Raw genomic sequence first — 5009 nt, 5'->3', positions numbered from 1 at the left:
CAGAACTTTGAGAGTCAAACGATCCCTGGCCAAGAAGGAAAAGCAGAATTGCCCCATTCCTCAGTGGATTCAGAGGAAGCCTGGGAATAAAATCAGGTCCAACTCCAAGAGGAGACACTGAGGAGGCCAAGCGAGGACTGTAAGGAGCTGTCCATGAGCTGCGGCACATTTACCCTCGAGGAGGTCACAAGATGATCCCCTTTAACATGGTCAACACAATACTGCATTAAGTTAAAAAAAATAACCATTGCCTGGACAGTGGAATATACTTAATCAGGAATCTTTTTTTTTTTTTTTTCCTGTGATCAGTACTACTGAATCAATAGTTTGTTTTTTTTTTTTTTCAGTACCAGGGATTGAACTCAGGACCTTGCACTTGCCAGACAAGCGCTTATTCTACTGAGCTATCTTCCCAGTCCCAGCAATTAATTTTTGAAACCTTAACAGGAAATGTATTATAACCAGGCATGAAAAAAACATAACTAGGCATGGTGGTGCATGCCTGTAATCCCAGCACTCCGGAGGCTGAAACAGGAGGATCACTGCGAGTTTCAGGTCAGCCTGGGCTACATAAGCAAATTTCAGGCCATTCTGCACTACTTAATGGGATCCTGCCTCAAAAAACCAAGAAAGAAAGAAAGAAAGAAAGAAAGAAAGAAAGAAAGAAAGAAAGAAAGAAAGAAAGAAAGAAAGAAAGAAAGAAAGAAGAAAGAAATTGTAGTAAAAAACACCTTGAGATGAATCCCCTTCAAAATAGTGCCCCTCAATTAGAACACTCTTAGCTCATCACTTCCTTCCTATCTAATCATCCTTACCACTTTCTTCTTTTAATTTTTGGTCAGGAACTGAACTCAGGACCTTGAGCTTGCCGGGCAGGTGCTGTACTGCTGAGCTACATCCCCAGCTCCATGCTTGCCACTTCCTGATAGTCCTGGCAGTCCTCTTTTTTTTTTTTTTTTTTCCTGTACGGGGTCTCACTACACAGCTTGCACTTGTAGTGATCCTTCTGTTTTCGGCCTCCCTAGTGCTGGGATTACAGGTCTGTCACACCACACCCGTACTGCATCACCGCTCAGCGCACCCAGGGGCAGGGCCGGTGTGGCATGTGGTACCAGGGATCAAACCGCGACCCCTGTGCTTACGTAAGCAAGTGCTCAGTCCGCTGAGCGATCTTGCTGGCTCTTGGCATACTCTTTTGTTAGTGTCTTTAGTTGCTTTGTTGTGGCTGCCTCAGTGTCCTGAATTGATTCAAAATGTTTTCATTTTGACTTTGGGGAAGAGCCAAAAGTCACATGTGAACAGATCTACTGAATCAAATGGATGAGGACACAATGTGGTGCTTTCACTAGACAGAAATTGCTGTAAATATTTTTATATGTGGTTGTGGGGGGGTGTGTAGAGAGAGAGAATAATATTTGACATATACTTGTAGAGTGTGTGTGTGTGTGTGTGTGTGTGTGTGTGTGTGTGTGTGTGGTACTGGGGACTGAACTCAGGGCCTTGTGCATGCTAGGCAAGCACTCTACCACTGAGCCACGTCCCCAGCCTGTACATGTGTAACATTATTCGATGTATCTGTGTGCATGTGTGAGTGTACATATAGAGCTACAAATACAAGATACACACACAGGTCTGGTGGTAGAGATTTGCATGATGCCCTGGGTGTAGGCCCCAGCATGTGCACATGAGCGTGCACACACGCGCGCGCACACACACACACACACACACACACTTTTAAAGGCAGTTGGAAACAGGCGCAGGAACATGCAAGCACAGAAACATTTGTTTTTCCTTTTGAAAGCACACCCTTGTTTAGCGACTCATCCTCTCCTGAGCCCCAGAAAGGGGCAGGGCAGGAGTTATGATTAATCTCATCACACAGATGAGAGGACTGGGCGCCGCGGGCAGCGGAGCTTCCTGTGCCTCACGGAGGGTCACGGCAGGGCTGGGAGGCAAGCCTGGGTCTCCTCGCAGCTCACACACAGGCACAACTCTATACACACTATTTGTTGTATGTGGTATTTCTCCTCGATCCAGTGCCTTTAACTTAAATGGGTTTGAGCTACAATCTTTATTCTACATCTAAACTGTTTTCACTGCACATCAGTTAAACTCCACCGTATGTACAATGAGCAGTTGCCTCTCTTTCTCCTGCATGAACTTGCATCCTTAAAACCCCCAAAGTCATGTTCATCCACCTGTGGTCTTGGGGTCCCCAATGCCATGGTCAGCCTGCAGGGGGCGCCACATGCATGTCTCCTTAGATACACATAGGTCCCTTAGCCAGGAGCAAGGCTGCTAGGCCACAGGGCAAATGCTGCAGCATCCACTAAGTACTGCATACTGGTTTCTAGCAGGACATTGGACTCACAGAACTGAGGTCCCACCAGCTGTAGCCCCGAGACTGGCCTTTCCCAAGAACCCTGGGTGACAAGAGGAAGAAAACAAGGGACACAAAGGCACAGCCAGATTCCAGGGTAGAGCGTGGGCACAACCAGCCTGTGATGCTGGTGGTGTGGTAGTGTGGAGTCGGGGGGAGGGGGGTGCTAGGGCTTGGTGACTTCCATCCTCAGTATTGCAGAAAAAAGTAAATAAATAAACCTATTGTGTTCAAGCTATAAATTAATATTTATTATTTATTTATTTATTTATTTATTTATTTATTTATTTGGTGGAACCAGGGATTGAACTCAGGCCCTTGCACTTGCCAAGCAAGCACTTATTCTACTGAACCATCTTCCCGACTCCATAAATTAATATTTCAAGGGTGGGTAGTGATCTGATGAATGCACAAAATAAAAATAGATGCAAGTCAATGGTTGCCCGCAGCATTAGACTGAGGACGGGAGTCAGAGCTACGTAGTCCCCCCCAGCCACCCTGCACCACCCCGTCATCCTCTGTGCCGGGCCCAGGGTCTCATACATAGTTATGCCCAATAACTGTTTTTGTGGTATTGGAAATGGAACCCAAGGTTCATGCATGGTAGGCAAGCACCCTGCCACTGAGATAAATCTCCATCTCTTTCATTATTTTTACTTTGAGACAGGGTCTTTCTCTGTAGTCTAGGCTGGCCTCAAACTCATGGCAATCCTCCTGCCTCAGCTTTCTGAGTGCTGAGATTATAGGTGTGTGCCACCACATCCAGCCGATAGGGTCATTCTTGCTGAGTGTTCCAGGCTGGCTTTATGCTGGTCCCTCAGGTGTCTGGGATTAGAGGCACGTGGATCCATAGCCAGCCCAGTAACTTTTCATTTTCATTAAGACATGGTCTTTCTATGTAGTGCAGGCTAGCCTTGAACTTGCAAGGATTCTCCCACCTCAGCCTCCTGAGTGCTGGGATTACAGCCATATCCACCACATCTGGCTTCTCATTACTGTTGTTACTGATAATGTGGACCCTCCTTGCTCTGTGTTCCTGAGGCTGCCATCTGCTTTACAGCACCAGGAAGATCACCAGTATGTCCTGGCTTCTAAGCAGGGTCCCATCCTCCTGATCCAGGAGGACCATTTAAGGTCCTAGGTAAGTGACTACACCAGGCCTTAGGGAAGAGTCTCTCCCCTGGGGCCCATCTTGCTGTGCACCACTGGGGTGACTCATGAGCCAGGTATCCACATACACAGAGGGCAAGCAGTAGAACCTCGTGAAGGCCCACCCAGCACCAGTCACCAAACACAAGCCCAGCTCCATGGCAACTGCCACACCTGTGCTTTGAGAGGTGCAGGGCAAACTTGCACCTTTGAGAGGAATGGGCCCTTCCCACTCTCAGCAGTACAGAGGCCCTGCCAGGAGACCAGGGCTGAGTCTGGGCAGGCAGTGATGCCAGGTGACCCAGATCCTCAAGGCTCCTCCAGATTGGCCCCCGGGCCTCTCCCCCAGATGCTGCTGGAGATTTCTGGGTGCTGAGGGCAATGGGGAGGACCTCATAGCCTATGATGATTCAGCTCCTCCTGGAGCTGCATGTAGAGTTCTCAGTAGCAGGTACTAAGGATTGAACCCAGGGCCTTTGCACTGAGCTACATCTCCACACACACTCCTGAGATAAGTTCTAATTAATTCACTATATTGCCCAGGTGTGCTTTCAAATGTGTGATCCTCTTGCCTGAGCTTCACAGATTGCTAAGGTTACAAGTGTGCACCACTGCCCCCAACTGAAGCTCTATTTTCTAAACTTTTATGTGTAGTGCTATGGATTGAACCCAGAACCTTGTGCATGCAAGACAAGGGATCTACCCCTGAGCCACATCCCTAGCCCTCATTTTCTAGGTGCCATGGCCCTCGTAGAAGTGGGTATGGGCAAGTAGCTCTATAGGATTTAGGAAAGGCTGAAAATTTTGTCCACTCATGTTTTCTGTTGGGAATCTAGTGCTCATGTTCTGTGCCAGGCACTATGTCCCCTCAGAAAACAAGAACCAGGTCCTGCCCTTCTGGACAGGACAGCCTTGGTGGGAGGGGCAAGCAATACATAAACAAATACAGAAATGAGGGAAGGGCTGGTGATGATACAGTGTTTTGGTCACCTCCCTCATCACTAACACAATACCTGACCTGCACAGCTTAATCTGGCTCACAAGTTTTAGGGGTTTCATTTTGGGTTCGTTTGGTCCTAAGACAGAAACAACACAGTGGAAAGGTCTGGCAGGAGAAAAGTTGTTCACATTATGGTGGTCAGGAATCGGCAAGACAAGGGAGCAGTGGAGGAAGGCGATAGACCCTTCCAGGTTACGTCCTAGTGACCACCTCTAACTGGGCTCCACCTCCTGGCAGCACGTTTAGCACACTCAGCATAGTGCTCCCACGATCCACTCACCTTCCAAACATAGCAGGCTTTGGGAGGACACCTGAGGTCTAAACCATAACATATGGGCTTCAAGGAAATATGAGTAGTCCCTGGGGGTGAGAGCCATCCAAGAGGGAGTTTCTTAACAGGGAGATCCTGGAACCCAGACAAGGTGACGAGTGTGTCACAGATGAACCAGAAGAGACAGAACCATGAAGCAAACTGAGTTT

The sequence above is a fragment of the Octodon degus genome, unplaced genomic scaffold (assembly GCF_000260255.1).
Source record: "Octodon degus isolate 3935 unplaced genomic scaffold, OctDeg1.0 scaffold00035, whole genome shotgun sequence".
In the NCBI taxonomy this organism is placed as follows: Eukaryota; Metazoa; Chordata; class Mammalia; order Rodentia; family Octodontidae; genus Octodon; species Octodon degus.
This window is presented reverse-complemented; position numbering follows the sequence as displayed.